This window comes from Camponotus vicinus, unplaced genomic scaffold (genome assembly GCF_025532165.1).
Source record: "Camponotus vicinus isolate PSW18456_S1 unplaced genomic scaffold, iyCamVici1.0 SCAF_6, whole genome shotgun sequence".
Lineage (NCBI taxonomy): Eukaryota > Metazoa > Arthropoda > Insecta > Hymenoptera > Formicidae > Camponotus > Camponotus vicinus.
In genome coordinates, this window is record NW_028141978.1 from 19507857 (window position 1) to 19532007 (window position 24151).

General features: G+C 31.3%; 1 protein-coding gene and 1 long non-coding RNA gene across 4 annotated transcripts in view; one reads left to right on the forward strand and one right to left on the reverse strand.

The window, feature by feature from the left end:
- The window catches only part of LOC145973431 (protein expanded), a 530479-nt gene that overhangs the window by 497802 nt on the left and 8526 nt on the right, over positions 1-24151 (reverse strand). The window lies entirely within an intron of this gene.
- Positions 1-24151, forward strand: part of LOC145973439 (uncharacterized) — a 52104-nt gene that overhangs the window by 27485 nt on the left and 468 nt on the right. The gene's annotated exons all lie outside the window — the stretch shown is intronic.

Here is a 24151-nt window from a genome sequence, read left to right on the forward strand (position 1 = left end):
ATCGGCAAGGGTTATCGACCCAGATGGAATCACGAAGTTCGCAGCTATTCGTATCGACGGATTATATTATTTACAAGAGGATAAATATGATTGCCGGGCTGCGATAAACAAGTTCGATCGAATCTCTACCGAATCATCGACGGAAATCTGGCACTGCAAGATGGGCTATGTCAACATAGGAGATCTTTTAACGTGCAACCGCGAGGGAGCTGTGCGCGCAGAATGAATATCTTAGACTCCGAACGCGATTTCAAATGTGAAGTTTGCATTCGTGGTAAGATAACAAAAACTACATTCCCGAAAAAATCGAACAGAAAGACTGAGCTCTTGGAATTAATACACTCAGATGTGTGCGGCCCCATGAGGGTCGAATCGATCGGAAAGTCGAGATACTTCGTAACTTTCATCGATGATCAGTCGCGATGGTGCGTAGTTCGAATGCTCAAGAACAAAAATGAAGTGTTTAATGCTTTTAAGCAATTCAAAGCACAAATTGAAAATCAAACTGGACGCAAGATTAAATGTTTACAATCGGACAATGGCAAGGAGTACATCAATCGAGAGTTCGAAGATTTTCTGAAGAAAGAAGGAATCAGACGCAGACTGACAGTGACACACTCCGGAGTAGAACGGAGTAGCAGAGAGGAAGAACAGGACTCTCGTGAAAATGGCTTGATGTCTCCTGATTCAATCGAATCTCTTACCGTCACTCTGGGGAGAAGCTGTTAATACAGTCAATTACATACGCAACAAATGCCCGACCAGCAGTCTCGTCGGCAAAACTCCATACGAAAAATGGACAGGTAACACACCGAATGTTGGACATTTTTAGGATTTTGGTTGTCCAGCATACTTCTTGAACAGAAATCCAAACAAGGATAAATTCCAATCACGATCCAAGAAGGGAATTTTTGTCGGGTACGCTGAGAACGCCAAGGCGTATAGGATATGGATTCCGAACAAACACAGAATAGATATTTCTAGAGATGTGGATTTCATGGCCATGCCGGAATCATCAAATCAAAAGGGCAGTGATCGCAATCTTAATGAAGAATTCACTAATGATCGGAAGGAAGTTGAATTGTCAGTAAACGACGGAAATAACGAAGATCAGGAAGACAAAACTAATGAATGTATGATCAAAGATGTTCAATCGGTTGAAGACCGGAACGAGGCTCAAGTTCCTGACTTACAAATCGCGGCGAAGAGAGGACGTGAAAGACCTCGAAAAGTAATGACTGGACTCAAGGGAAGACCCAGGAAGCAATACCAAATTGCAGGCAACCACTGAAGAAGCAGAATTCGCAGCGAGCTACGAAACAGAAGAGTCCAAATTCTCATATCTCGCTGAAGTGCCAATCGACGAATCCTTAAAAGGATCTGAAGCGGCTGAGTGGTTCGATGCAATGGCAGCAGAAATGAAAGCCATTATCAGAAATGACACCTGAACATTGGTAGATCGTCCCAAGGAACGCGTGGTCATTGGCAGTCGCATTGTATTATGAAACAAGCTAAATCAGGACGGATCTTTTGAGCGAAGAAAGGCACGTATAGTTACGCGGGGTTTCTCACAACGCCCCGGCATCGATTTCAATGAGACATTCGCGCCGGTCGTTCGTATTAGCTCAATTCGCATCATATCCGCTTTGCCAGCTCAACATAACTTGAAGATACGCCAGCTGGATGTCTCAACTGCATATCTACATGGAGAACTAGAAGAAAAGATCTACATGGAAGTTTCTAAATTTTCAGTGTAAATTCTAGGAATAAAAGGATCGTCAACAAGGCAGAGATTATGCTACGCGAATTGAAGGACGGAGATAAGGTTTGCTTACTAAGAAAAGCTCTCTATAGGCTTTGACAAGCTGGTTGCAGTTGGCATGTAAAACTGTGTCAGGAGTTCAGGAATTTTGGATTAAAACAGTTTCCTGCCGATTTCTGTGTATTTTTCACTGGAAAGGGCGAGGACATACTAATTGTCGCCATGTATGTCGACGATATCTTGGTGGCATCGCGTGGATCAATCAAAAATTACCAAGTTTACTAAATTTCTTTCTAGTAAATTTCAGATCAAGGATCTCGGAGGAATAAGATACACTCTTGGCATCGAATTTTCTCAAGGCGAGAATAATGTTACGATGAACCAAAATGAATATATAAAAGATATTCTAAATCGATTCGGAATGGAGAACTCCAAGCCCGTGGCCACTCCACTAGATTGCGGCATCAAACTGAAGAAAGGCGAGGGCTGTCCTACTGTGCGAGACAAGGATCTACCATTCCGAGAGCTAATTGGTATGTTAATGTACTTAACTACATGTACTAGACCAGATATTGCTTTTGCAGTTAGTCATCTCAGTCAGTTCAACAATTGCTTTAACGAAACGCATTGGATGGCAGCTAAACGCGTATTGCGTTATCTGAAAGGAACCTCAGACGTTGGTCTATCATTCAGGAGAACCAAGGAACATCTTTCAGGCTACACTGACGCTGATTGGGCCAACAACTTAGATGACCGATGTTCCTACACAAGTTACGCATTTATATTAAACAGATGTCCTGGGAATCCAAGAAGCAGAGGACCACTGCTCTGTCATCGACAGAGGCCGAATACATGGCTATATCGGACGCTGTAAAGGAGGCAGTGTATCTTCGAAGATTTATTGACGATCTCGGTTTTGAATTACCGACAAAGTTAAGGATTTGCAACGACAATAATGGAGCCCGGAAATTGGCCGAGAATCCTGTTTTTCACGCTAGAACAAAGCACATAGATGTTCGTCATCATTATGTGCGTGAAGTTTTGCAAAGTGGAACTCTGGAGATAGACTACATACCTACGGAACTCATGGCGGCTGACGTTCTCACAAAAGGTCTCACCAAACTAAAACACGAGAGGTGTCTAGATTTTTTGAATCTGAAAGATATTTAATATCTTTGGAAAATATCGCGCACGCTCATCGAGGGGAAGTGTTCGAGATATCGTCTTATGTGGCGACTCTCGTGGTGATATCTAATAGATTCTTAGTTAAAGACCTTTTTCTTTTGTTTATCCTCCCCAATATGCGCATCTCTTTGTCTCTGTGTACTTGTCGTGCAGTAATCACGCGAGTGTCGAGTCGTTTCGTTTTCCAATAAAATATCGTAACAGTATTTATTAGCAATGAGTATTTTATTTTATCCCTGACACAATCATCCCAGCTCTACGACACCTTTTATATCAAGAAAATCTAAAGTATGTCTTTTCATTTGTCAGTTTAATTCTTGGTGAACTAACTTGATTTAAAATAAATTTGTTTAATAATCTGGATTCCTTGTTGGAATTCAGAATATTAAATAGATTATTTGTAGTTAGACGAATAAATGACTAATAGTCCATTTATTGCTTATATTAAAGTATTTCTATTGTCGAGTGAATGTAAGATAGTCGTATACAGGGTGTATCAGACCACCCGTGCCAACCAAATATCTCGAAAACCAAGAACGACAGACAAAAATATTTCAGACAAAAGTTGTAGGGTTTCAAGTAACGTATTATATAGTAATATTGGTACGACCTTGAATAGTGTTGTCAAGGTCACGTGAAGGTCATCTTAAATTTTTTAAATGGAACCCTCTATTTTTCATTACATATTCTTGTAGCTTATCTCGAGGGCTTTTCAAAACACTATAATAAAGTATTTTTTTCATTGAGTACTTTTCGAGTTATGAGGCTTGAAATATCTTAATTTTACATAAACCATAAAATATCTTGTAAAATATTCATTTTTCGATTATCTTACCTTAATACTTTTATGTACAAAATAATGAGGGGAATCAATTGGTGTAAAGAAAAAAATGTAATTGTTAATTGCAAATTACATTTTTTTTTCGAAACAATTTTGTGTTTTCTTTACACCAATTGATTCCTCTCATTATTTTGTACATAAAAGTATTAAGGTAAGATAATCGAAAAATGAATATTTTACAAGATATTTTACGGTTTATGTAAAATTAAGAAATGATTTCAAGCCTCATAACTCGAAAAGTACTCAATGAAAAAATACTTTATTATATGTTTTGAAAAGCCCTCGAGATAAGCTACAAGAATATGTAATGAAAAATAGGGGGTTCCATTTAAGAAATTTAACATGACCTTCACGTGACCTTGACAACACTACTCAAGGTCGTACCAATATTACTATATAATACGTTACTTGAAACCCTACAACTTTCGTCTGAAATATTTTTTATTATTATATATTCGTTTTTTTCCTACATCAATGTTACATACAACTACAATGCTACCAGACTCTTAAAATCATGGATTGGTCTTAGAAAGGCTATTATATCCAACAGAATTAGAGTTAAATTCTTGAGAAGATGTATTGCGCACAATATATTTCCGTCACATATAGACCGATTATTATCAAAATCTAAACTCTCCTTTAAGAATTACAAATCAAGTCACCTTTACAATCTCTCTAAATTGAATTTCTTTAACAGAATAATACGTATCGAGCTCAGAGATATTTATTTTCATATTAGAAATAGCTAAAAATATGTTCCACTTATCCGACGAGATATACAGAACTTTACCTGTGTCTGTCTGTAACAACTTTTTCAAAGCTTTCCTCTTTTCAAGCATTTTCAAAGAGAAGACAATAGATTTAATAAAAAATTTAATTTCCTATTGTCAAAACGACGTAACTTAAGTGTTATCAAGCCCGTTCAATATTGTGGTCTCCAGTATCCATTATCTGACAATAGCAACGACTTACTACAACACCGTTTTAAATTTTCCTCTGAACACGCTTCCCTTGCTAATATGCCAAGTAATGAGGTCATTAAAGTTCGGATTGATCCAACGGCCTACTCGGATTCGATTTCGAATTTAAAAGAAATTAAAGAGAATTGGTTCGTTAACCTATCTAAAATAGAGATACCGCACGAAATACAGTGTTTTTTACAATTAGGAGAGACTTTCAGCCTCCCCCTGATTGACAAGCCTACCCTTACGATGGAATTCATAAAAAATATAGAAAACAACCTATGGAAACTCCCTACAGAATCAAGAATGCGAATTAGAGAGCAATCGAAATCCATCATTAAGAACATTCCTACATATTCATATCCAAAAACTCTACAGAATGAATGGTTGACACGGAGTTTGATGACTACGAAGAGTTTTCTCCATTCAAATAAAGATCTCATCCTCACACGTGCAGATAAAGGTAATGTCACCGTAGCACTTGATAGAACTGATTACCTTAGTGAAGTGGAAAATTTACTTCGAGATAGAAATACATACAGGGTGATTCAAAATAACCCCTGTGTCCCTGAAATGACATATTCTTGAATCAATTCTAAGACGATTTTTCCTTCGGCAAAATTTCGTCCGAAACTTAGTTTTTGAATTATTAAAGGAAGTAGTTAACGTATGACGGGTCGAATACAAGAGGCAGGCAAGGGTGGCGCGATTCACCGTCAGACGCGGGAGCTTACGCGGGGCGCCTGCTGCGATTAGCTGATCGCTATACACATACAGACACACATGCGAACATATACATTCTCTCTCTGTCTGTCTGTCTGTCTGTCTGTCTGTCTCTCTCTCTCTCTCTCTCTCTCTCTCTCTCTCTCTCTCTCTCTCTCTCTCTCTCTCTCTCATTCGCTCACTCACCTGTAATTTTTTTTTTTTTTTTTTTTTACGAGAGAGGGGAAAATGCATTTTATGCATACCCACCGGTCGATCCAGTGAGTTATGTGGGACTCGAGTACCAAGTCGAATTACCAACTCGGTACTCCCTACCCACTAAAAACCCCTCTCTTTTCACGAATTTCCTTTAACACACTGTCCCTCTGACTTCCCGAGATCTGTTTTCACATAACGTCAAAAAATAGTTATTATTACCTTGTTCGATGACTTTTGATGTATTGCTGTAATTGCTTGAAGGAGAAATGAATTTTCCGATAGATCGTACGTTCTCAAATTTAACGTAGATATCACGTTGCAAAAAACGAGAAATCCACACTAAATTATTAACTGAAAGTTTTTCTTCTTTCATGAACTGTATTCTTTTATTAAACTTTAACGTAATCACATTTATTTACTCACTCGATGAGACGAGAAATTTACTAATGACTCTATCACTAATCACTATTAATCACTGTCGAATAATAATTGTTGGCGATTAAAAATCACTCGATGAAAGAAACACGCGCGGACACGTTACTACACGACGCGACAATGCGACGATAATTACGACTCGGCGACTGCAAGCAGTTTTTTGTCATGGTAGGTTGCGGTAGGTTAAGGTACTACTGGCGCTATCGAACGCGATCATGTGTTCGATTGAAGAATGCGGTAAACATAATAAACATTTTACATAATAATAATATTAATATCTTAAATGTTTATTATGTTTACCGCATTCTTCAATCGAACACATGATCGCGTTCGATAGCGCCAGTAATACCTTAACCTACCGCAACCTACCATGACAAAAAACTGCTTACAGTCGCCGAGTCGTAATTATCGTCGCATTGTCGCGTCGTAGCGTGTCCGCGCGTGTTTCTTTCATCGAGTGATTTTTAATCGCCAACAATTATTATTCGACAGTGATTAATAGTGATTAGTGATAGAGTCATTAGTAAATTTCTCGTCTCATCGAGTGAGTAAATAAATGTGATTACGTTAAAGTTTAATAAAAGAATACAGTTCATGAAAGAAGAAAAACTTTCAGTTAATAATTTAGTGTGGATTTCTCGTCTTTTGCAACGTGATATCTACGTTAAATTTGAGAACGTACGATCTATCGGAAAATTCATTTCTCCTTCAAGCAATTACAGCAATACATCAAAAGTCATCGAACAAGGTAATAATAACTATTTTTTGACGTTATGTGAAAACAGATCTCGGGAAGTCAGAGGGACAGTGTGTTAAAGGAAATTCGTGAAAAGAGAGGGGTTTTTAGTGGGTAGGGAGTACCGAGTTGGTAATTCGACTTGGTACTCGAGTCCCACATAACTCACTGGATCGACCGGTGGGTATGCATAAAATGCATTTTCCCCTCTCTCGTAAAAAAAGAAAAAAAAAATTTACAGGTGAGTGAGCGAATGAGAGAGAGAGAGAGAGAGAGAGAGAGAGAGAGAGAGAGAGAGAGAGAGAGAGACAGACAGACAGACAGACAGACAGACAGACAGACAGACAGACAGACAGACAGACAGACAGACAGACAGACAGACAGAGAGAGAATGTATGTGTTCGCATGTGTGTCTGTATGTGTATAGCGATCAGCTGATCGCAGCAGGCGCCCCGCGTAAGCTCCCGCGTCTGACGGTGAATCGCGCCACCCTTGCCTGCCTCTTGTATTCGACCCGTCATACGTTAACTACTTCCTTTAATAATTCAAAAATTGAGCTTCGGACGAAATTTTGCCGAAGGAAAAATCGTCTTAGAATTGATTCAAGAATATGTCATTTCAGGGACACAGGGATTATTTTGAATCACCCTGTATACAGTTGTTAAAAAAGATCCAACAAAAAAATTAATTTCTAATTTGAGAGAAATGCTAACTAGATGGAATAAACATGGCCACATCTCTAATGCAACAAAAAGATCACTCATTTACTGATGGCACCTTACCAAGGGCTTATGGTTTACCAAAGATCCATAAGATTAATATTCCTTACAGACTTATTGTTTCCTCCATAAACAGCCCTCTTTACTTTCTCGCATCATACTTGCATAGAGTCATGTGTAATAATTTCCCGACAGCCTCTAGCCATATTAATAACAGCTTTGATCTAGTAAATAAGTTGTCGAATATTCGGATTGATAACGACACGAAATTGGTTTCACTAGACGTGATTTCATTATTTACTAATATTCCTATAGATCTCGCATTGGAAAGTGTCTCGAATAGATGGTGTTTCCTTCGTGGTAATTGTGACCTGCCCGAATTAGAATTTATAAATGCAGTAAAATTGGTTTAACACTCCACATACTTCACGTTTAATAACATAATATACAAACAAACATTTGGAACCCCCATGGGATCTCCTTTATCACCCATAATAGCGGACATTGTATTACAGGATCTTGAAGTGAGGGCTCTGAACGCTTTAAGATTTACACCTCTTTTTTATTTTAGATATGTGGACGATATTTTGTTGACAGTCCCTTCGGATTCTATCGAATTGACTCTAATAACATTTAATTCTTTTCATGACAGGTTGCAATTTACTTCTGAAATAGAGGTTGACCGGACAATTAATTTCTTAGACGTGACTCTTATATTGGACAACAATTTTTTAATTTTTGACTGGTTCCATAAGCCTACTTTCTCAGGAAGATATCTAAACTTTAATTCACAACATCCACTCTGTCAGAAGAAAGGCACAATAATTGGTCTAGTAGATAGAGCATTCTCCTTATCACATCCGAGATTCCACAACAAAAATCTTGACTTCGTCATTAGAGTTCTTCTGGACAATGGTTATCCTTTAAAATTGATTTTCGACGTCTTCAATCAACGTCTGAAATATCTGATTAATAAACACGACGGCACTAATGACAAGACACAAGAGAACGCTTCCTCTTTCTTTACGATTCCGTATTTACCTAAGGTCACAGAGCAATATAGAAACATCATAAAAAATATGAATATTAAATTATCTTACTTTAGTTTAAACAAATTAAAAAAATTCATCAAAGCACACAAAGATAACATTCCTAATGAACGCAAAAATAACGTTGTTTATAAGATTAACTGCTCTGCTTCGACTGTGATGCTTCGTATGTGGGTCAAACTTCTAGGATGCTGAGGACCAGAATATCTGAACATAGATCACAAATTAATAGGAATGTAACTAATTATTCCGTGATCACTAACCATAGACTTCTTTTTGATCATGAATTTTGCTGGAACGATGTTGAAATTTTGGAGGAGGTTCCATACTACAGCAAAAGATTGATCTCAGAAATGCTTCATATTAAAAGACAAAAGAATGGTTTGAATTTGCAGACAGACACAGATAACCTACCGGCCTTATATCAGGACATAATAAATAAGCTTCCGAAAATTTAAAAGTCATGCAATTGTATATAAACAATATGTCTCGAGAGTTCCACACATTAACGGTCTGACTTCAGAAAGACACTGTTGCTTTCATCCGTTATAATATTTTTACCGAACGTTCTCTCTCTGTAAGTGTGATAAGATCAACGTCAAAGTGTTTTAGTTAAGTGCATTTACATAATCTCTTTTATACACTTGTATCGTGCCACTTTTTAGGATATGATTGGTATCATTATCAGGTCGGAAATTGATAATAAGTATTCCGCAGAAGACTTTTGGCTCAACCACCATGGAGCCTTTTACGGTGAACGCGAGTCCACCAACGATGCGTCTCGGGTCTACTTGTACAGGATCCACCGACGATTGGTTGCGTAGCATTGAATTCAACATGTCTGTCCGATTTTAAGATATTACGTATTTAAATTTGTACCGTTTGTTAATGCGCTGAAGAAGGCTCAAACGAGAGCCAGAAACGTTCGCCTTTTCATGTACTTATTTCTATTACCGTGTTTTTAGTTTTTTGTATAACTTAAATGAATTATATTTTCTGATTATTTACTTTAAGTTAAATTTAATTCTCTTGCTCTCTATTGCCTATTGTATTTTTTCTAATTATTGAAATATTTTTGTCTGTCGTTCTTGGTTTTCGAGATATTTGGCTGGCACGGGTGGTCTGATACACCCTGTATAGATTATCGAAATAAGCATTTGATAAAAAACGCTTAATAAAAAACAAATATTTTCTAAACGTTTTATAAACGGCTAATAGATCTTAAAATAAACGTTTCATAGAAATCTAATTTAAAGGACACAAAAATCTTCAATCAAAATTTTATGTCTATATTAACCGATCTCTCTGATTAAAAAGTCATTGATTCGTTTTTTCAACTGATGATTTCTTATTAAATTGCATTTTTTAATTTCGTTATTATTTTAATACAGAAAATCCACACATTAAATCCTGTCTTTGGCTGTTATAGACCTAATTTCTTATTATTTTTCCATATATTAAAGATACTGATATAAATATACACAAAGTATTATTATTATATTGCTATATATTGCTGCAACGTTATATTATAATATTTCCGTAAGCGGACATTTTACTGTTGCTGCAATATTATGGCAATTTTGTAGGAATATTTTGCAATGTTTCTGCAATGATGCAATCTTACAGAAAAATGTTGTTGCAATATTACTGCAATTTTACCGTGCTGTAAGAGATGTCATACCCCATACAGCACAGAATATTGCAGCAATATGCGACTGTATTATACATTTTCGCTATTTTAAAATGTTGCTGCAACATTGCCAAAGTAATATTATAAAAAATAATCGCTTTGCAATATTTTTGCAATAAGCAATGTTGTAACATTGCAGCAATGTTGATGCAATATTTTTGCAATAAGCAATGTTGTAACATTGCAGCAATGTTGATGCAAGCTTCTGTGCTATAGGGACGATTACTCTCACAGCACATCAACATTCTAATAAGATTATAATAATCTTAAATTGTAAGATGGTAACATTCTACGGAGATTAATAAACCTACCATTAATCTCCCAATGACATGAAAATGTTCGTCTTAAGTCATTTCATTAATATCCCAAGAACCTTGCAGAGGATATTGTATTAATATTGATGCACATGCCAAAAACTTTCTAATATTATAATTTTTAATAAGAAACCTTGCAAAAAGAAAAATATTATATTGATCTATTCGACTATTGGCGAAAAACCGATTAAGCATTATTGATTTTCAATTGTTTTTTCACCAATAATCGAATAGTTCAAAGTTTTTTTTTCTTCAATAAAGAATTTTGCAGGCAATCTGCAAAAAATCCACAAAATTAAAGAAAACGAGCTTTTTATTTATATTTGGAAATATAAGATATAAATACATATCGATGTATCGTTTATTACTAATAGAAATATATACTTTTGATCTTTTATTAGTAATCACAACTTGCAAACTTTATATCTATTTCTAACAGAAATTTGATTGCGAGAAAGTACACCGCCTAGCGGTAAGCGAAGAAACTATCAAATCAAATATTAAGAAACACTTAAATACCGATTATGTCACTATTTGATTAAATAAATGAATAAAAAATACAGATCCTACTGTTTTTTGTTTTTTTGTTTTGGTTTTGTGATACATACAAATATTAATTTTATAATATAAATAATTGTCTGTACTCATAATTTTTAATTTAATTTAATTTCTTAATAAATAATTATGAAAAATGCGCACATTAAATTTAATTAATATTTTAAACGATATTATATAGTTTTGTAATATTTTCAGCATACGCGAAAAGTGAGATGATTGTGCGGAAAGTTGCTGAAATATTGAAATAAGATTCTATTAATCTTTCGACAATATTATAATGTAAGGTTATATTATAAGATTAGTGATATATATACTAGTAACACATGATCATTAACATGTGTAAGATTGTAATCTCCCTATAACCTTATTGCAATGTTCAGTGCAATGTGCTGTAAGGGTAATGACTCTATACTTGATTTTGTTACTTAATCTTTAAAATTATTTTAATTTCATTTAATTTCATTAATACAATTAATTGTATTAATTTCATACTAGTATAACACTAAACTGTAAAAATTATTTTTTGTTAAATTATATTATACAAGAATTAAAATTAAAAACACAAATATTTTATACAACTTATCTTAAAACTCTATATTCTGTATAAATTAAAATACATTGTAAAGTAAAATGCAAAATAATTTTAAAAATTTTAAAAATTTTATTTATATTCAGATTAATATACAGATTAATCGAAAATAGTTTTCGAAAATCAAAGATAAAGTAACAAAATTGGAATTATTATAAATGGCAATGAAATCCAGAAAGACTGCGTATTTCTATGGATAATGTCTTTCAGATTTTATTGCTCATTTCCAGTGATCCTTAATGTTTTATCCTTAATTTTCCTCCTTAACTTTCAAAAATTTCCCTAATTATTTTATATCAGCACAACATTTTAAAACTCCAAAGCACTACATATTTCAATGAATAAAACCTTTTTTATTTTATTGTGCTATTTCTAGTGAAATTTTGAATTGGTTGTTTTATCTTCAATTTTCAAAAACTATCCCTCGAGTTATTCCCATAGATTTATAAAAATAGACTGCGCATCCCTATACGAGGGTGGTTTGAAAAGTCCGTACAAAAATGAAAACTACTTCATTTTTCAGGATAAACCTTTTTTATTTTTCAACGTAGTCTCCTTTTAGGCTTATACACTTCGTCCAACGCTGTTTTAGTTTGTTGATCCCTTCCGAATAATAGGATTGGGCCAACTCTGCAAAATAGGCATTCGTTTCCGCAATCACCTCCTCCTTTAAATAAAATCTCTTTCCCAGCCATTTCTTCATATTGGGGAACAAGTAGTAGTCCGAGGGAGCCAAATCTGAAGAATAGGGGGGATGAGGAACAAGTTGGAACCTTAACTCTATCAATTTTGCGGCCAAATTCTCTTTCATCCATTTTTTGGAAATCACTCAACTTCCTCGATTCAAACGAACGCCAAACACAGAGAAATAGACCGATCTGGCTGAAACCTGGTGTGTGTTCTTCCAAGAGATGCTACTAACTGAAAATAATCTCGATACACACCAGTAGTGCCATCTCTCTGATTTCACACGGACTTTTCAAACCACTCTCGTACAAAAGACTGTCTTAAATATTAGAAAGAGAGAGCGATAGCGGTCGGATCTCTTTCTCTCTCGCACCACTGAAGGAGAGGGGATATCACGGCCGGAGGAAAATGAACAGAAAAGCGGCGAAATGTTTAAGATAGTCTTTTGTATAGGGATGCGGTCTATTTCTACTAGAGGCGTGCAAATATCGTTTTATTCCCGCTCGGTCTCGACAGTCTTTACCATGGGTCTCGGTCAAACTCGCAAGTGGATAGAGTGGGGATAAGATAGAGACTACCTGCTATGACGGGAATCGAGACCTTTCGGTAATATCGAGACTCGGGATAGATCGAGATTTTTGATTCTCGACGGTTCCCGATGAGTCCCAAAGTCGAGATGATTCGATGTACGCAACACATTACAATAATAAATTCGAATAAAATTGCAATTTCACTTTTTATTCATTTATTTGAACAATTTTTACTAAAAATTTAAGAATTATTAATAAATTAAAATAAAAAATGCAATAAAATAAATAAAATTTTTTAATATTAAATAATAAAATTTATTAATAAAAAAATAAATAAAATAAATAAAATTAATTAGAAAATATGAAATATGTATGTATATTTATATTCGAAACGTACGGTACCCAGTAAACACGCAGGACTCATTTCCGTAACAATTACATAATGTTCTATATGTATATATTACAGATCATTAAAATGAAACTATAACGTATCAGTTATGTCAATAACATAATGAATCTATAATTCTTACATAAAATTGTTATGTAATTTTGTCGTTACTTTGTTATGTAATATGTATGCAATTTGGTGAACGTAAATGTGTACACTCTAAAAGTTTCGTAAATGCTACGTAACTCTAACGACACAGTTGTAACGTTATGTTAAATATGTAACATTTATGTATTTTGGTGAACGTAAATGTGTATACTCTAAAAATTTCGTAAATGCTACGTAACTCTAATGATATGATTGAAACGTAATGTTAAATACGTAACATTTATGTATTTTTTGGTGAACGTAAATGTGTATACTCTGAAAGTTTCGTAAATGCTACGTAACTCTAACAGTATAATTGAAACGTAATGTTAAATACGTAACATTTATGTATTTTGGTGAATGTAAATGTGTATACTCTAAAAGTTTCGTAAATGCTACGTAATTCTAACGATATAATTGAAACGTAATGTTAAATACGTAACATTTATGTATTTTGTTGAACGTAAATGTGTATACTTTAAAAGTTTTGTAAATGCTATGTAACTCTAACGATATAATTGTAACGTTATGTTAAATACGTAATATTTATGTGTTTTGGTGAATGTAAATGTGTAGACTCTAAAAACTTCATAAATGCTACGTATCTCTAATGATATAATTGAAACGTTATGTTAAATACGTAATATTTATGTATTTTGGTGAATGTAAATGGGTACACTTTAAAAACTTCATGAATGCTATGCAACTTTAACGACATAATTGTAACGTTATTTTAAACATGTAACATTAACAGTATTTTATTGATGTGAATGTATACATTTTTGTTTAAATCTTGTAAAAAGAATTCGTAAAAAGAAGAGAAATATGCAGAAACAAGAAAATGAAAGATTTTGAGAAAGAAAAGTTGCGATATATTTATATATAATTTAAAAGCGATAACCCGGTAAAAAATTTTTCATGTATATTCATGCAGAATTGAATATAATTGTACAAAACTATATATAATTGTGCAAAAATATGTATAATTCTAAATGATAGAGTACAGAACATTATATATATTTATATATAAATGCAATAACTGTTACATATAATTATATATAAGTGCGCATTTTGCATACTTATATATAATGTTCACAATGTTTTATGTATAATTATATATGGATTTCTGTTAGTTTAATATATAATTATATATATAAGTCTTGCGTCATATATCAATATATATAAGTAACAAATATAGTTCAGATACAATCATGCATAATTGTATACGATTCTATATAAACGAGAAATTTTGATCGAAATGTATATGTATCTTTTCCTCAATGCACTCATGAACAACAGATAGGTGAAACATTTTGTTTTGTGCTTAATAACTGTGATTGGGATATACTTATATGTATACACATTGCAAAAGATCTAGATACGATGTCAATAAATAAATAATCATAAAATTATCTCACTGTTGATATAAATAAATGTAAAATAAATTTTCTTCTAATATTATGCTTTCTATAACCGTTTCGCTATTGCTTTCAGGTATATATATACATATATATATATATATATATACCGACTGTCATTATTCGATTGCGACGCGACGTCGCGGCGTCGGCCCAAGCGAGGTTAGCCGACTCTTGCCAGATGCCGACTCACGGGTCAACGTTGGCAATACCGCGACAACTGGTGTCCGACATTGAAAACCTGACATTAAAAAAAAAATTATATTCGTATATTTATGTCGAAATTTTATTACTTTCTTAAAACTGAATTTGTTTCTTAATGATAAATTTGGTTCTTAAAATAATTTATGGAAAATTATATATTTGCGCTAGTTATGACATATGTAGATAATATATAACACTTAAATTAAATGAAGAAGTAGTCTACCACGTAAGGCAGTTGGTTCACAATCCAGAGGTCCCGAGTTCGAGTCCCACCAAGGTAAGTGTGTTTGCCAAATACGAGGAAACATTTAATCCAGTACAAAAAACGCTAATTTTCAGATAGAATCATCATATAGGCTGCATCTTAAAAAACAAACGTAGTTAAAAAGAGTAATAAAATTTCGAGATAAATATACGAATATAATTTTTTTTTATGTCGGGTGAATGTCGGAAATCAATGTCGGAAATCAATATATATATATATATATATATATATATATATATACACGCGTGATTACAAAGGATATTGTACTGTATCTAGTTAAATGTAAGACAATAAAAATGCGATGTAACACTTAGTAAATAATTTGTAACAGAACAGTGTTTACTATGTTCTGTTACAGTGACGTAATTTTATATATAAATTTTATGTATTTATTACGTTTTATCGGTTACCATATTTATTCTGTAAATGTTACAGAACAGTGTTTACTATGTTCTGTTACAGTTACGTAATTTCACATATAAATTTTATATATCTATTACGTTTTAATTTTGTGTCTATTACGTTTAAATTTTATGTATTTATTATGTATTATATACAAGCATAATGTTGCTGACATTTCCATCTAAACGTTACTTAATCGTGGACATAACAGTTACCACACAGCGAACAGCTGTTTTGTGAATGTTCTGTAAAAGTTACAAAACAGTGTTTATTGGGTACGTAAGCAACTACTTTAACAAATTATTAAAAACTATATTAAAGAAATAAATAAATAAATAAGTAAACATAAAATATATAATTATAGAATGAAAATATGTAATTATAAAACATAAAATAATAAACAAATATATAATTATAAATCTATACGTATAATTATAAATATATAATTATAAATCTATATATAATTATAAAATTAGAAAAATTTATTATCATTGTAAATTTAAGTAAGATCTCTTTTATTTTTATTTTAAATCAATATATCAGTATAATTTTATTCAGTATAACTTTATTATTCGAATGCACATTATTAATAACAATCATGACAAAATTTCTTTTTTTATTGTATATAATTGATAATAAATATTATGCGATCTTTTAATTTTTCAATTTTTGATTCTTAATTTTTGACACGATTGTATTATTTAAATTCGTTGAGAATAATTTAAATTGCCAAAACGTTCGATAGCCTTTTTATTATTGTTTTTAAAATATATCCTTGCGCCTGAATTACAACGTATTGATTCTTATTGACTCTTATTAGCTCGCTTCTAGTTATTTAGACAATTATATATATAATTATAAGTAAAAATATAAATAATTAAAAATATCCATATTTATTTATAAATACTGATAAAGAAGAGATATAAATATATAAAAATATCTATATTTTCAATAAAATAATTATATTTGTAACAGAAACATGATTTTATTTAATGTTTTTATGTTGTTATTTAAAAATATTGTTTCTTTTAGTATCTTGACCTTGTTTGAAATAATCGAACATTTAGTTAGGATATTGAAAAATATTCAGTTAAACAGTCATATGCCTTCGAATAGTAAAGTTTGTCTGTGTTAAAATAAAAGTAAATTATCTTTATAAAATTTCTGACAATAAAGAAGAAATAATTAAGAAATTACAAGATGGAACATTACAATTATTCCAAAAACCTATTACAGATAAAACCAGTGTTTGCTGGAATAATTTTAAGGTATTTATTTCTATATATATATATATATATATATATATATATATATAACACGTTTTAAAAATTTATTACAAATTTGATATATTATGTATACTTGCGTTATATGAAAAATTTTCTAATATTCTAATTTTATAATAATTTCCTTTATTTAATTCTTTTATCCAGTTGATTGTTGAATCTGGAACGAATGCTTCTATTGGTTTTGTGCAATGTACAAATTGTCAAACCATTTTATCATATAAAAATAGCACAACCGGCATGAATCGTCATAAATGCGTTTTAAAAAGTACGGAATCAAATACTATATCAAAACAGGATAAAGATAAAATAAAACTTAAATGTGCTTTGATGTGTGCAAAAGATTTGCGTCCATTTAATTTTGTTGGAGGTAATGGATTTCATGATCTTGCTCAAGAATTGATAAATACAGGTGCTAAATATGGCGAAATTGATGCGGCTTCAGTTCTGCCACATCCTACAACAGTGTCACGACACTTAGCAGAGATGGCAGATGAAATAAGACTAGAAATAATCCCGAAAATTAAGACAGCTATAGCCGAAAAACAGTGCGCCATGACTTGCGATTTGTGGACAGATAATTATCGAAAATTACATTACTTGACAATAACAAGTAGTTATATTGAAGAAATTTTACATAAATGGAAACTTAAAACAAATGTAATATCAACCACCAAATTTCCAGATACTTCTAAAACAGGTGAAAATATTTTATTAGAAATATAAGAGCAAATGTCGATGCTTGATATAACTGACTTGAAAAATATCACTTTTGTCACTGATCAAGGATCAAATATAAAAAAAGCTCTAGAAAATTATAAACGATTATCTTGTTTAGCGCACTGTTTAAATACACCTTTACGTCATACTCTGGACGAAACATTTTTAAATGAAGAAGTACCTGATGTCTTTTTTTCCATCCAAAGCGCACGAAGAATTGTAGGCTATATGAAAAGATCAGGCTTAGTAGTCCATCTTGAGAAAACTTTAAAACAAGATATTGAAACAAGATGGAATAGCATTTTCATACTGTTAAACTCTTTTCACACACAGTATGAAGAGATTGCAAATATTTTATTAGAGAAAAACAAATATTATATGATATCCGCATATAATAAAAAATTGATGGAGGAAATAATAAATTTTTTAAAACTATTCAAAGATGCTACGGATGATTTAGAAGGAGAAAAAGAACCGACACTTCCACTCGCAGTTCCTTGGACTTACTCATTATTGAACAATTGTAATATCACAAGTACTGATACTGAGGTAATTTTTCAACTTGCTTGTTAATTTAATAATGTGACGTTTAGAACACATATGCGCGCGCATGCACACACACACACACACACACACACACACACACACACACACACACACACACACACACATATATATATATACATATATACATATGTTTAGAACATACATTTAATTTATTGATGTTTAAATTACAGCCAATGCAAAAAATTAAAAAACGAGCTCAGAAATTTTTAATGGAAAAAGTATTAAATGAACTTCAAGATATTCATTATGTATCTACATTTTTACATCCAGCATTTAAAGAACTTTCAGTCTTAAGCCATGAGCAAAGAGAAAAAATTCACGAAAATGTTAGATATATGTACGAAGACATAAATTTTGATCAAGGAACTGTCTCAGAACCTCCGATGAAGAAGTTTCGAGAATGGCGGTCAAGTAATTCTCACAAAAAAGATGAAATTGAAAAATATTTAAACATAGAATTATTCAAGGAATTATTAGAATGTGAAAGCATATTATTATGGTGATAGCATATTGGTGGAAAGCATATTATTATGGTGGAAATATATGCAAATCATCTGCCAAAGCTGGCTAAAATAGCTAAACGAATTTTGTGTATTCCTGCTACCAGTGCAGCTAGTGAAAGAAATTTTAGCAAAGCAGGACTTATTATAACAAATCGACGTAGCACCATTGAGCCTGATCGCGTAAATGATATTTTACTTATTCATAATAATAAGCTGTCTTAATTTTAAAAATACATATAGATATTTTAATTTTATTTTAAATTAATTATTTTATTTATTTATTTAATTTTTATTTTATCGTATTATATTTTATTTATATTTTTACTCTATTTTATTTTATTTCATTTCTATTTTTATTGTATTTTATTTTATTTCTATTTTATTTTTTTTTATTTTTATTGTATTGTATTGTATTTATTTATCTAATTTATTTAATTTATTTTTATTTTATTTTATTGTATTTTATTTTTTTATTTAATTTATTTTTATTTTATCGTATTATATTTTATTTATATTTATATTTTATTGTATTTTATTTTATTTCTATTTTATTTTTTTTTTATTTTTATTGTATTGTATTGTATTTATTTATTTAATTTATTTAATTTATTTAATTTATTTTTATTTTATTGTATTATATTTTATTTATTTATTTTATTTATTATATTTAAAGTTTTACATGTTTTATTTGCACACACATACATTTCGGATAATATATATATATATATACACACACATACATATTCACATTTTCAGCTCTATTTTAAATGTATTTTGTTATTAAATGTGTTTTTAAATGACATTAATTTTTCTTATTTTATTACCTATTTTATTCACAAAATTTATTTATCATTAAAAAAATTTCTTATTATTTTTTCATTTTATTTTATTAATAATTTTTAGATTTAAAACTAAAGTTGTGTTTAAATAATTAAATAGCAAAAATGCAATTTTTTTCACGAATTTATTGTCATGTGTTGCGTACAACGCCGAGTCGTTTCGATTTCGGTTGCTGAATCGTGAATCTTACCTACCCCCACTCCATCTAATAGAACATCGAGACTCGGGAGTCTCGGGACTCGCTCGTTCTCGAGCGTCTATTCTCGATAACAGCGCTCCCGATAATCTGAGTATCGAGAATCCAGTCTCGCTGGCGAGAACGAGCGGGAGTGAGAGCAGATTTGCTCGCCTCTAATTTCTACTAGTCTATTATCTTATTCCATATTAATATTTTTATCGAACAATTCGATAAATAAGGATCTTTTTGCTGTTGTTTTTTTATATTTTCGATTACGATTCAATTATATCTTATTTAATATATTGCAAAGAATATAAAACTCCTGAATGTATTGTATAAAATACTGATTTTTAACTTTAATTTTATGTACAATATAATTAAGCATTAAAAGATAAATCTTTCTCAAATAAAGAAAAAGAATAATTCTTTTTCTTGCTAGTCTTTTTGCTGAATTCAAATTAGATTATCACATCAAAATTAGGTTATTACATCAAAGTTTCAGAAATTTGCAGTCACGTTTTTGCAAATTGTAAAAAAATGCTATTTAAATATGCTTTAATATAATGTTATATCTATGATATGTGACATGTTGGAAAAGTTCTGTCATGATTAAAAATTAACGGGTCTTTTATCTTTAAAGGTTTCTTAAAAATTCTAAAAATTGACACTTGTATGTGATCACGTAAAGCTATAAAAAAATCAGATATCTCATTATTTCGTTTGTAATGAACGAGAAATATCTCGAAAATATTTGTTTCTCTTTTCTTATTATCCTCAACAAGATCTTTCTTTGTTACTTTGAGAACTTACTCAAGAAAAAGTTTTAGATTTGAATTTACTTTTTCAGTAATATATATATATATATATATATATATATATACAGGGTGGGCCATTTTAATCTATGCACCCAAATTTCTTTGTACCTAAGACAGATACGGAAAAATGATTCAGACAAAAGTCTTATGGTTTCGAGGGGGCCATAAGATGGTATCATTGGTTTGACCTTGAAGAGTTATTTGAAGGTCACATGAAGGTCACCTTTAATTTCTTAAATGGAACCTACTATTTGTCATTGCATATTCTTGTAGCTTATCTCGAGAGCTTTCCAAAACACTATAATTAAGTACTTTTTTGTTAAGTACTTTTTGAGTTATGAGGCTTGAAATAATTTCTTAATTTTACATAAACCGTAAAATATCTTGTAAAATATTCATTTTTCGATTATCTTACCTTAGTACTTTTATGTACAAAATAATGAGAGGAATCAATTGGTGTAAAGAAAACACATAGTTGTTTTTAAGAAAAAATATGGAATTGTTAATTGCAAATTACATATTTTTTCTTAAAAACAACTATGTGTTTTCTTTACACCAATTGATTCCTCTCATTATTTTGTACATAAAAGTATTAAGGTAAGATAATCGAAAAATGAATATTTTACAAGATATTTTACGGTTTATGTAAAATTAAGAAATTATTTCAAGCCTCATAACTCAAAAAGTACTTAACAAAAAAGTACTTAATTATAGTGTTTTGGAAAGCTCTCGAGATAAGCTACAAGAATATGCAATGACAAATAGTAGGTTCCATTTAAGAAATTAAAGGTGACCTTCATGTGACCTTCAAATAACTCTTCAAGGTCAAACCAATGATACCATCTTATGGCCCCCTCGAAACCATAAAACTTTTGTCTGAATCATTTTTCCGTATCTGTCTTAGGTACAAAGAAATTTGGGTGCATATATTAAAATGGCCCACCCTGTATATATATATATATATATATATATATATATATATATATACAGGGTGAGCCATTTTAATTAACGCACGCAATTATTTCGGAAACAAAGCATTTTAGAGAAAAATGTTTCAGACAAAAGTTTTATGGTTTCGAGGGGGCCATAAGATGGTATCATTGGTTTGACACTGAAGACTCATTTGAAGGTCACGTGAAGGTCACTTCAATTATTTTAAATGGAACACCCTATATATTTTTGCACACTCTTGTAGCTTATCTCGAGAGCTTTCCAAAACACTATAATTAAGTACCTTTTCGTTAAGTACTTTTTGAGTTATGAGGCTTGAAATAATTTCTTAATTTTACATAAACCGTAAAATATCTTGTAAAATATTCATTTTTCGATTATCTTACCTTAATACTTTTACGTACAAAATAATGAGAGGAATCAATTGGTGTAAAGAAAACACATAGTTGTTTTTAAGAAAAAATATGGAATTGTTAATTGCAAATTACATATTTTTTCTTAAAAACAACTATGTGTTTTCTTCACACCAATTGATTCCTCTCATTATTTTGTACATAAAAGTATTAAGGTAAGATAATCGAAAAATGAATATTTTACAAGATATTTTACGGTTTATGTAAAATTAAGAAATTATTTCAAGCCTCATAACTCAAAAAGTACTTAACAAAAAAGTACTTAATTATAGTGTTTTGGAAAGCTCTCGAGATAAGCTACAAGAATATGCAATGACAAATAGTAGGTTCCATTTAAGAAATTAAAGGTGACCTTCATGTGATCTTCAAATAACTCTTCAAGGTCAAACCAATGATACCATCTTATGGCCCCCTCGAAACCATAAAACTTTTGTCTGAATCATTTTTCCGTATCTGTCTTAGGTACAAAGAAATTTGGGTGCATATATTAAAATGGCCCACCCTGTATATATATATATATATATATATATATATATATACAGGGTGAGCCATTTTAATTAACGCACGCAATTATTTCGGAAACAAAGCATTTTAGAGAAAAATGTTTCAGACAAAAGTTTTATGGTTTCGAGGGGGCCATAAGATGGTATCATTGGTTTGACACTGAAGACTCATTTGAAGGTCACGTGAAGGTCACTTCAATTTTTTTAAATGGAACACCCTATATATTTTTACATACTCTTGTAGCTTATCTCGAGAGCTTTCCAAAACACTATAATTAAGTACCTTTTCGTTAAGTACTTTTTGAGTTATGAGGCTTGAAATAATTTCTTAATTTTACATAAACCGTAAAATATCTTGTAAAATATTCATTTTTCGATTATCTTACCTTAATACTTTTACGTACAAAATAATGAGAGGAATCAATTGGTGTAAAGAAAACACATAGTTGTTTTTAAGAAAAAATATGGAATTGTTAATTGCAAATTACATATTTTTTCTTCAAAACAACTATGTGTTTTCTTTAGACCAATTGATTCCTCTCATTATTTTGTACGTAAAAGTATTAAGGTAAGATAATCGAAAAATGAATATTTTACAAGATATTTTACGGTTTATGTAAAATTAAGAAATTATTTCAAGCCTCATAACTCAAAAAGTACTTAATGAAAAGGTACTTAATTATAGTGTTTTGGAAAGCTCTCGAGATAAGCTACAAGAGTGTGCAAAAATATATAGGGTGTTCCATTTAAAAAAATTGAAGTGACCTTCACGTGACCTTCAAATGACTCTTCAGTGTCAAACCAATGATACCATCTTATGGCTCCCTCGAAACCATAAAACTTTTGTCTGAAACATTTTTCTCTAAAATGCTTTGTTTCCGAAATAATTGCGTGCGTTAATTAAAATGGCTCACCCTGTATATACAGGGTGTCCCATTTTATTTTTGTCAGTCAAATATTTCGATATTACTTAGAATTAGAAAAAAATGTTTCAAACAAAAGTTGTATGGCTTGAAGGGGGCTATAAGATGGTGTCATTGGTTTGACCTTGAAAAGTCACTTGAAGGTCACGGGAAGGTCACCTTCAATTTATATATGTATCAATATATATGTTATAATCATATATGTATATAATAACATGTATATAATCAAATATGTATCAAATATATATGTTAATATGAACTTTTTTCATTGTTGGTGTGCCCCCTATCCATCCCTGAAGTGGGTCCCACATGTTACGATACACCCTATATATATATATATATATATATATATATATATATATATATATATATATATAATTTTGGATATTGAATGAATATGTGGGAAAATGGTTTATATATAATTGTGTAGACATAATTATGTATGGATTTTGGACTTGATCTAATCATATATATATATATATGATTAGATCAAGTCCAAAATCCACACATAATTATGTCTACACAATTATATATAAACCATTTTCCCACATATTCATTCAATATCCAAAATTCGTCCATTTAAGATCCATAATTCGTCCATTAAAGGACGTCTTATGGACGTCCAGAGCAGTTGCAAACGGATGTACAGTGAA